At 35.1% G+C, this 11,538-nt stretch overlaps 1 long non-coding RNA gene across 1 annotated transcript; it reads left to right on the top strand.

Annotated features, from left to right (window-relative positions):
* The first annotated feature begins 8,458 nt into the window (after positions 1–8,458).
* Positions 8,459–11,479, top strand: LOC141703093 (uncharacterized). Its single transcript, XR_012567359.1, has 4 exons — positions 8,459–8,575; positions 9,690–10,052; positions 10,477–10,678; positions 11,280–11,479. It is a non-coding gene; the product is annotated as an uncharacterized LOC141703093 (long non-coding RNA).
* Positions 11,480–11,538: the final 59 nt, after the last annotated feature.

Genomic DNA, 11,538 nt, shown 5'->3' with positions numbered 1-11,538 from the left:
TTTTTTAACATTTCAAGCTCTAAATTGACAGCACTGCGAAAGCTGAACGGGTATGCTGGAGCACCATAACTCAACAATATATGAGTGCCCAACAGTTCGATGAATTTTCCATGAGGTCCAATAATCACCATCCTTGCCGGTACTGGCACTCCGAGCTCTTGGGGTTGTTGGAAAATCCTCTGCAACTTCTTACTACAATTTGTGTCGTTAAAAGGAAGTGCCAACCAAGGCATTGTCTTAATTTCATTCAAGAAAGAATCTTCAACCATGCGACCACATGTATCATCATGATGCTCGCACCAGCCGTGTGTGTATATAAGAACAATCTCAAACTCTTTCGAGTTTTCTGACAACTCTTGATAAAGCTTCTTAAGTGTCCCTGTGGTGTGTAATTCATCATGTTCATCTAGACATGGACAAAAATATAAGCCCACTGCCTTATGATCAAGACCATCGAGGGGTACCTGCCAAATTAAGTAGCATTTGTAAAGAAAGAAACCGATGTTAGTAAAAGTATGTATAGTTGAATGTACATATGAAAAAACTAGTAATACAAAACAGCATACTTGTCAAGGCATACAGAAGAACAAAGACAATAGCGAACTGCGTGGATGCCTAGGAGGTAAGGTGCCCTCCTAGTCGTCCATTAGGGGAATTAGGCGTTTTTCTATATATAGGCGTATATATTAGATATTTATGTGCATACATTTTAATTGATTCTAACAATAATTACATTATTAATTTAAAGATTAGTCTATTTGATTGAAACAAAGATTTTACTAACTTTTGTTTGTTTAATTTTGAGACTCTTGTTAGAAGTATGATGGTTCAATACTTGATTGTACAACTTTATAAATTTAACCACTTAAAGACGAAAATAGGCAAAATCAAATCATATATTAAAAAAAAGCACACATTTACGTATAGCTGATTGCCTAAATCTCCTAATGTACGCCTAGGTGTCGCTCACCTAGACTCTGCCTAATTCGCCTAACCTAGTAGAATCAAGACGGTTGATTTCAGCCTAGACGACGACTAAGCAACGTCTTAATAACTATGCAAAACAGACAAATATCTTTATTTTTTGTTAAGAAAACAGACAAATTTGTCTGTTTTCTTAACAACAAAACAGACAAATTTCTAATATCGTTAAAATCAAAAAATGGTGATTTAGCATGCATACCTGGTCTCCATTGTTGTTGACGAGATAATCACGTTCAGGAGTGGCCAAGAGTTTTTGAATGGAAAGAGGCTGCTGCATAAGTAAATTATCTTCCGAATTGATGGATTGTATTCTTTCGTTGGTAAAAGGATAAGCAGCAGCTCCGTACCTGAGAAACAAAGGGTCGGCATCATATTGCAAAACAAAACCTGTTGGGTCAATGATTACAGAACAAGGCATTCTGTGATAATTGTTAAACAGGTTTTCAAGGCATTTCCTGCATTCTAAATCTGAAAACGGAATGGCAGGCCATGGCATTGTGGAAAACATTTTCATAAAAATTTGATGAGGATCGGGAGAAAAATGATCATTAATTGCAACAAGGACGATCTCGAAATCACCTTTGGGCTGTAACTTATTATGTATATCCACCAAGTGTTTTGACACTGTGCCCAAATCGTCGTAATAAGCTGCGAGTGTCATAAAATAAAACAACAAACTTGCCTGACAGATCCTTGGCCTTAACCCGCTGTTGGTTGGATTTGATAAGAAAATTCCTTTTTTTGGTGAATAAAAGGGCCGACAAATCGACTGTATCACCAATTTTAATAATGTTGCAACTAGTATTGTGCACCTTGTCTGTTTTTGCTTTGCCCGGATTGTTCCTCTTATTCTTGGATAGGATTGTGTCCTGGTCACAATTCATCTTTCTCTTTCTAACATATCGGATGGCCTTATACACATCATCATTATTTTTACTACTGGATGATGATGATGATTTGTTATGATGTTGTTCTCTAGTCGTATAGTTGAGCATCTTTTTGTTGCGCCTCTTGTTCCTATTAAGAGAAGTTAAATGGTTCCTCTTTCTCTTATTAGATGATGATGATGATGATTGGTTCCTCTTTCTCTTATTAGATGATGATGATGATGATTTAGTGTAAAGATTAGATATCTTCTCCTCTTCTTCTTCTTGTTTAGACATATTGTTCATCTTCCTCTTCTTCTTCTTCACAACGGCACAACGGATTGAGGTCCCCAAATCACTCCACATCTTCCTCTTGTTGTTGATGGGTGATGATTTTGATTTATTCTTCCCCTCCTCCTCGACAACATCATCATCATCATCATCATGTTTACACAAAATCCACTTTCCAGCAGGAGGATCCATCGATTGATTGAGTTTAATTTTGATATCTGAATTATTCTGGGTTTTACTTGTTGTGTGTCTTGCCACAAATCTTCCTTTGCTGTGTGTATATATATAGGCTTCAGGTCGTTTATCTTCTACTGCCTGTATACTTCCTATTGGGCCGCCCAACCCTTTTTCGGGCTTTGTTTCCAAATATTTATTTATTTAGTTTTCAAAAATATTATATATATAGGTGATATGATATGATATATAGGTGTTTGAATAATAGTAGAAGAAGAAAATTAATTATAAGGGGGGACTGGTCTTAGTACGATCATAAATAAATATAATTATATTATTCTACTATTATTCAAACACCATATTTTTATTTATGAATACAATAAAAATATTATTTTATTTAGTTTTAAAAAAATTATTTTATTTAGTTTTAAAACTAAATAAAATAATATTTTTGAAAACTAAATAAATAAATATTTGGAAACAAAGCCCGAAAAAGGGTTGCCCGACCCAATAGGAAGTAGAGGTGCACATGGGTCGGGTTGGCCGGGTTAGAGGCGATTTTACAACGCGACCCAGTTAAATCGACTTGAATTTTTTTAACCCAACCCATAAAATATAATTTCGTTACCCAACCCTACCCGTCGTACATCGGTTTGGGTCGGGTTGGGTTGGTTTGGATGTGTTGAACGATCCGATAAAAAAAGTTCCAATAATATTTATTATCACTCATTTTGAAAATTTAGATAAAAAAAATTTGTATAATTATAATTATAGTACTAATATTTAAATTTGATTAACATCATAATTTTAGTAATGTATATCATATCGTAAATTATATGCATAACTAAATGATTTAACCATACATCTGTAAATGAAAATGAATATGCAAACAAATAAAATTATTACTCACGAAACTTAATATGATATTGGAGATGAGAAAATAATACACAACATATTTAAGATACTGTAGTAATTACGTGAAAACATACGAGAAGAGGCGTAAATATATGTCAAACTTAAAAAATTATATAAAATTATGGTATATATAAAAATATATACTAGCATAATGATCGTGCGAGACACATGTAATTTTCTAGTTTATTATATTATAAGGATATAATGAGACTACTTTAATATAAACCAAATTTAAAATATAAACTAGAAAACAAATATTGTTTTAAAAAGAATTACTTCGAAATATAACACATATTGTACCGTTTGACATTACACAAATATCTGAATAAAAATATATTTTTAATTAAATTATGCAATAAATAATTTATGTTTGTTTATAAATAAACATCAAATATCTTATCACTCTTAATGAAAAATCTAACTTTTACTACTTAGTGGTGTAATTTATTTATATTTTCAAAAATTTTGAAAAATGAATCGAGCCGGAAGGGTGGACTCAATTGGTTAAATAGATGAAAAATTGTGCTCCCGGTCACATATTCAAATCACGCATTTGGAAACAAAGCCCGAAAAAGGGTTGGGCGGCCCAATAGGAAGTATACAGGCAGTAGAAGATAAACGACCTGAAGCCTATATATATATATATACACATCAAAGGAAGATTTGGGGCAAGACACACACAACAAGTAAAACCCAGAATAATTCAGATATCAAAATTAAACTCAATCAATCGATGGATCCTCCTGCTGGAAAGTGGATTTTGTGTAAACATGATGATGATGATGATGATGTTGTCGAGGAGGAGGGGAAGAATAAATCAAAATCATCACCCATCAACAACAAGAGGAAGATGTGGAGTGATTTGGGGACCTCAATCCGTTGTGCCGTTGTGAAGAAGAAGAAGAGGAAGATGAACAATATGTCTAAACAAGAAGAAGAAGAGGAGAAGATATCTAATCTTTACGCTAAATCATCATCATCATCATCTAATAAGAGAAAGAGGAACCAATCATCATCATCATCATCTAATAAGAGAAAAAGGAACCATTTAACTTCTCTTAATAGGAACAAGAGGCGCAACAAAAAGATGCTCAACTATACGACTAGAGAACAACATCATAACAAATCATCATCATCATCCAGTAGTAAAAATAATGATGTGTATAAGGCCATCCGATATGTTAGAAAGAGAAAGATGAATTGTGACCAGGACACAATCCTATCCAAGAATAAGAGGAACAATCCGGGCAAAGCAAAAACAGACAAGGTGCACAATACTAGTTGCAACATTATTAAAATTGGTGATACAGTCGATTTGTCGGCCCTTTTATTCACCAAAAAAAGGAATTTTCTTATCAAATCCAACCAACAGCGGGTTAAGGCCAAGGATCTGTCAGGCAAGTTTTTGTTTTATATTTTATGACACTCGCAGCTTATTACGACGATTTGGGCACAGTGTCAAAACACTTGGTGGATATACATAATAAGTTACAGCCCAAAGGTGATTTCGAGATCGTCCTTGTTGCAATTAATGATCATTTTTCTCCCGATCCTCATCAAATTTTTATGAAAATGTTTTCCACAATGCCATGGCCTGCCATTCCGTTTTCAGATTTAGAATGCAGGAAATGCCTTGAAAACCTGTTTAACAATTATCACAGAATGCCTTGTTCTGTAATCATTGACCCAACAGGTTTTGTTTTGCAATATGATGCCGACCCTTTGTTTCTCAGGTACGGAGCTGCTGCTTATCCTTTTACCAACGAAAGAATACAATCCATCAATTTGGAAGATAATCTACTTATGCAGCAGCCTCTTTCCATTCAAAAACTATTGGCCACTCCTGAACGTGATTATCTCGTCAACAACATGGAGACCAGGTATGCATGCTAAATCACCATTTTTTGATTTTAACGATATTAGAAATTTGTCTGTTTTGTTGTTAAGAAAACAGACAAATTTGTTTTGTCTGTTTTCTTAACAAAAATAAAGATATTTGTCTGTTTTGCATAGTTATTAAGATGTTGCTTAGTCGTCGTCTAGGCTGAAATCAACCGTCTTGATTCTACTAGGTTAGGCGAATTAGGAGGAGTCTAGGTGAGCGACGCCTAGGCATACATTAGGAGATTTAGGCAATCAAATATACGTAAATGTGTGCTTTTTTTAATATATGATTTGATTTTACCTATTTTCGTCTTTAAGTGGTTAAATTTATAAAGTTGTACAATTAAGTATTGAACCATCATACTTCTAACAAGAGTCTCAAAATTAAACAAACAAAAGTTAGTAAAATATTTGTTTCAATCAAATAGACTAATCTTTAAATTAATAATGTAATTATTGTTAGAATCAATTAAAATGTATGCACATAAATATCTAATATATACGCCTATAATATAGTAAAACGCCTAATTCCCCTAATGGACGACTAGGAGGGCACCTTACCTCCTAGGCATCCAGGCAGTTCGCTATTGTCTTTGTTCTTCTTTACGCCTTGACAAGTATGCTGTTTTGTATTACTAGTTTTTTCATATGTACATTCAACTATACATACTTTTACTAACATCGGTTTCTTTCTTTACAAATGCTACTTAATTTGGCAGGTACCCCTCGATGGTCTTGATCATAAGGCAGTGGGCTTATATTTTTGTCCATGTCTAGATAAACATGATGAATTACACACCACAGGGGCACTTAAGAAGCTTTATCAAGAGTTGTCAGAAAACCTCGAAAGAGTTTGAGATTGTTCTTATATACACACACGGCTGGTGCGAGCATCATGAGGATACATGTGGTCGCATGGTTGAAGATTCTTTCTTGAATGGAATTAAGACAATGCCTTGGTTGGCACTTCCTTTTAACGACACAAATTGTAGTAAGAAGTTGCAGAGGATATTCCAACAACCCCAAGAGCTCGGAGTGCCAGTACCAGCAAGGATGGTGATTATTGGACCTCATGGAAAATTCATCGAACTGTTGGGCACTCATATATTGTTGAGTTATGGTGCTCCAGCATACTCGTTCAGCTTTCGCAGTGCTGTCAATTTAGAGCTTGAAATGTTAAAAAAATTAAAGCTGGAGATGTTCTGGGATCTGGACACTGTCTTTATGCACACAAATGGGTCCCGAGTTCGATTTTCACAATATATTGGCAAGAGAATTATAATCTTATTTCAGAACGTCCCCGGTACATTCAACAGTTTTTGGAGGGAGATGAAAGCAAGGTATATTAGGATGAAGGGCACCGACGATGAGTTCGAAGTTATCCACATCTATAGGGGGGTCTATATTAATCGTGATAAGAAGATTGTAGCATCTTTCCCATGGTTTATGCATGCTCATCTTGATCAGGGCTCAGAAGCAAGAAAGTATATAAACCGTGTTTGGCCCGATGTTCTGACAAATTGTGGACTTATTGCATTTGATCAGGACGGATCGATTGTTAGAATGAAAAAAGACCCTGAACTTGGACAAAATATGGTATTTCCCTTTTATCAGGATGGAGATATGGAAAACGAGGTCTCGCTGCATGTGAGAGAGTACATTAATATTAAATGTAAATTAGAATGTGTAAATAAAGGGCCAGACCCAGAAGACTGCTACATGACATAATGATAATGTAATTCTGGATTCTGGTTTTTGTATATGTACTGTGTACAATGATGATGAAAGTAATTCTGGATTCTGGTTTTTGTATATGCGTTTATATGAAAGTAGCGACCAATGGTTGTGTGCTTGACTTGTCTCTGCAGCTGTAATGAAATCTATGAAGGAGGATTTTGGGCATCTGATATGGCAGCCTCCCAGGTAACTATATATTTTCTTTGAATCTGTTTTTGGACCCGAGTTGTTTTTCTTGATTTCTTGTGGTTTCTCGCTTCGAGCTGAGCTGCTGTAGTTTTAAGTTGCGGTTTTTGGAGGTTTCTGAGCAATTTGAAAGCCGTAGGTATTGTTTAGTGCTGCTGTGGGGTCTGCAGAATCAGGGTCTGTTTCTCTGGTTTTGTGTGTGTTATCTGTTGAAGCTATGCAGATGGGTCTGCAGGTTGCTTTCTGTTTTCGGGGGGTGGTTCGATCCTGGGGTTTCAATTTGCTGCAGATTTTTGTCTCGAGTCTGGGAGGATTTGGTGCAATGTTTTTTGTGGGATTTCATTTTTCTGCAAGATTTTGCTTCGGGTTCTGCTGTTGCTTTTTTCAATTTCTGGATTATAGCAGTTCAGGGGTCTTGGGTTTTTGTGCTTCACGTCTCGAGCTGCGTGTAGAGAATTTGCTGGAGTATGGCAGGTTTATGTTTTTGCTGTGCTGCGTTTGATTTACATGGTCCTTGGGAGCAGATAGAGATTTTTTCTGTCTGCATTTTCCTGGATTTGTCGAGCTCATGGACTGTTTTTTGTGTTGGTGATTGGTGTGTGGTTGGTGTTTGGAGTGTGCATGTTTTTCTCTTCTTGGATGGGAGGCATAGGTAGTGCTGCGTGGATTTCATCTATTGGCTGGGAGTTGGCAATTTTCTCCTGGTGTTTAATTTGGAATGTCATGGTCTCTTTTGGAATGCTGCCTTTTGCTTGTTTAATTTGCTGGTCTATTTGCTTAGACTAGCTTTATTTTTTAAGTTAGTGTTTTTCTCTTTCTCAAGCTAGTCCTTAGAATTCTTGGAGTTTTGTTTCAAGTCTTCTTTGTGGCTAGTTCAAACTCTTTGTATATTCTTTTAGTCTATTAGATTTTACGAGGCTCGACCTCATTTACCCAAAAAAAAAATCCTTTACAAAAACCAAAACAGGGTAGCACAAACTGAGCTCTTTTTGCTTTAATTTTATACTAATATAAATATTCATGCATATCTTGGTTCGTTTTTTTACTTAATTTTCAGAGCTCATGATTAGGGGGATTTCCCTTGAAGGCATGCATAAATTTTAAATGGGAGTGCAAAGTGATTTTAAATAAGGATCTATTGGACAAACTCAAGTTATGGGGTTACAAAAGATATGACACACTTATTCGAGCTTGACAGATTCTAAATGGTTTTAGCTGTAATACTTGGTCATAGGTGTTGATGCTGTTGTTTTGTACAGTCCTCGAATTTTTGAGAAGGCTGGGATAAAGAGAGATGACCACAAGCTACTCGCCACCATAGGTATTGGAATCTGCAAAACTATTTTTGCTCTGATATCAACATTTTTGCTAGACAAAGTCGGACGGTGCCCACTGATGCTTTCGAGTATGGGGGCCATGGTAGTTGCTCTACTCGTACTCTCAGGCTCATTATTTGTTATTAATCACTCGCATCAAAAAATTCTGGGTTGTAGGCTGGAGAAGCAAGAAGAGGACAAAAAATTGATTCAGAATTCTAGGTTTGTATCTTCTGCTCAATTTTTGTGTTTACTGCTCCTTCCATTACAAATTATCAGGAATGCTTGCTTAGTTGCGCTTAAATTGGTAGTTTTCTGTTTAGAGCTTTTTTCTTTGGCCTTGCTATTAAACACTGTATACATAAGAAGAGCATTATTTGGCAAATACATATGAAGGATTTAATTTCGTTTCATATACAAATTTTGATTGCATGACAATGATACTCTGATGTCGGAAAATCTGCAACTTCTTATTGCTGTCACGAGCCATAAGACCAACGCCATTCTACGCAGACTCCTCAAACAAAGCCATTCTTGAACTAATAGAATAAGGGTTAACTTGATATTAAACAAAGAAAAAATTTATCTTTGATCCAATATTAAAGGATTAAGAAGCTACAGTATGGATCCTCTTAGTCATGTATGCCGCAAATCAAATATGTAAATTTATAAAATTTTGAGATAATACAAATAAAAGATTTTTAAGAGTTTAGGCATAAATAAGAAGAAATATTAAATATACTAAAGATTGTGTCATGAAATATCTTGATCCAAGCTGCAAGTTTCCAAATTCCTTTAATCTCATGTTCCATTATTTCCACATGTGTATACAAAATCAGAAAGAGGGTCATTTGGACCACAGTTTGAATTACGTGATGACAAGGTAATAAGCAATTGAATATGAACAAACCAACATGAAACATAATTGCAGACCTTCTGTAGGAGGCAAGTTGACATTGAAAAAAGCTTTACTAAACCTGCTATCAGTGATACTCCATGTTCCTGGATGATCCACTTACAATTAAGTTATCTTGGCACAGGAATTTTTTGGCTGCCGGAAAAGTTTAAAGCAATAGTGCATTAAAAGAAAATGAAAACCATTTTCATATAGGATATATGTTGGTTTCGGACTCTTTGCTTTCTCTCTCCCAAACTCGATCAGATTCAAATCAAGTTGTAGAGCGAAGGAAAAAAACAATGGAAATGCCCTCCGTTTTAAACACAATTGATTTTATCGTGCAAATTTTATGTATAATTACTTTAAAATTATTTTCAATGAATTAATGTATGTGTATACCTGTACAGTTTTTGATTCATCTGTTTTGAGGGTATGCAGGCCGTTGCAGTTCTTAGGAAATGGGCAGGCAGCCCTTGGAATTCCCAGGAAGTGGCCAGGTACCATAGCCATGGTATCATTATACTTACTTTCAGTGTTTATTTTATCTTTAAGTTTACATATTAATCCTGTGGGGGTTTAGGTCTATATTGAAGGAAAAAAACAATGGAAATGCCCTCCGTTTCAAACACAATTGATTTTATCGTGCAAATTTTATGTATAATTACTTTAAAATTCTTTTCAATGAATTAATGTATGTGTATGTGTGTACAATTTTTTATGCATATATTTTGAGGGTATGCAGGTCCTTGCAGTTCTTAGGAAATGGGCAGGCAGCCCTTGGAATTCTCAGGAAGTGGCCAGGTACCATAGCCATGGTATCATTATGCTTACTTTCAGTGTTTATTTTATCTTTAAGTTTACATATTAATCCTGTGGGGGTTTAGGTTTATATTGAGCTCCATATAAATTGGGTTTTGCGGATTATCCATCTTATGGAAGTTTATGTTGAGCTCTCATACTCTCTTTGGACCTTAAATATATAATCACTTTCTTCCGAGCTTTGTTTGTTCATTATAAGATGCATGACATAATTAATTTATCTTTAATTTTGTACGTCTTTGTTCTTCTCTGTTTTTAGATATTTTCTGATTTATGTAGGATGCCTATGAACATCTCTTTTTAGTTAAGTATTCAGGCCGCTAATTGTGACCACAATGCGTTATGCATAAAGGCATGCTATTGAATTCAACAGCCACATTAAGTTTATTCATTCACATTTTTCCAGGCTTCCTATCAGATCCCTCAGATTTGGTGGTGTTGTATTGTAAAAACAGACGAAATTAAAGGAAAAAGCAAAGAACTAAATTGAAATATCCTATGCGTTTATATGAAAGTAGCGACCAATGGTTGTGTGCTCGACTTGGCTCTGCAGCTGTAACGAAATCTATGAAGGAGGATCTTAGGCATCTGATATGGCAGCCTCCCAGGTAACTATATATTTTCCTTGAATCTCTGATCGATTTAAAATTGATTGTTTAAAGCATAAATCATATATTTAGCTCTATTATCTCTCTTCCAAATATGTGTGGATTTTAGGCAAAAAAAATTTTGATTCAAAACTTCAGGTTGCTCAAAGTTCCCTTACATGAAAATATTAATACCTTTAAATTTACTGCACATGGATGTGACCTTCTGAAACTGTGCAGTGCATAGGTCAACAAGTACAACCCAAAAGAGGTCGTGGCTATGTTTTTTTCCTGTAAATTGATATAAATACTTCTGTACTTTCATGTGGCTTCATATTTGTTTTAACAGAGAAACGTTTGACAATATGTGTCTACATATAAAAAGGAAGTTATAATAGGCTGTCGTGAGATCTTAAATTTAGCCCAATTGTGTATTTAAATTCTTTTAGGCGTAATTATAAACAATTTTTGCTTTTTATTTTCCCTTTATACTATTTCTTTAGGTTTAAATGTGCTTTGCTGAACTGCTTAAGTTGTAATTTAGGTGCAATATTTGGTAATATTCCACCAATAGTGGTGTCATTATTATTAAACTTATTTTGGATGTTATTTGTCGTATAAGGTTTACAATACTGGATCCATACCATTAACGGGTGAGTAGCTTTTTGAGTATCATGTGGAGGTGCACCTATCTGTCATGCCATCCATTCTGAATTTGATGGTTTTCTCCGTTTATGTGTTCTAGCTTGCTGATATGTTAGCACAGGCTACATACTATATTTTCCCTTTTTTCATCTCTTTTCATGTAATTAAAAGCTTTGTCCGAGGGGTAGGTCTAGTGAGTTTTTGGTGTGGTGGTTGGGGGTTTCGATGCTGGGTTG

Source organism: Apium graveolens, unplaced genomic scaffold, assembly GCF_009905375.1.
Source record: "Apium graveolens cultivar Ventura unplaced genomic scaffold, ASM990537v1 ctg6208, whole genome shotgun sequence".
Lineage (NCBI taxonomy): Eukaryota > Viridiplantae > Streptophyta > Magnoliopsida > Apiales > Apiaceae > Apium > Apium graveolens.
Note: the sequence above shows the minus strand (reverse complement) of the source record. Positions and strands in the feature narration are given on the sequence as shown.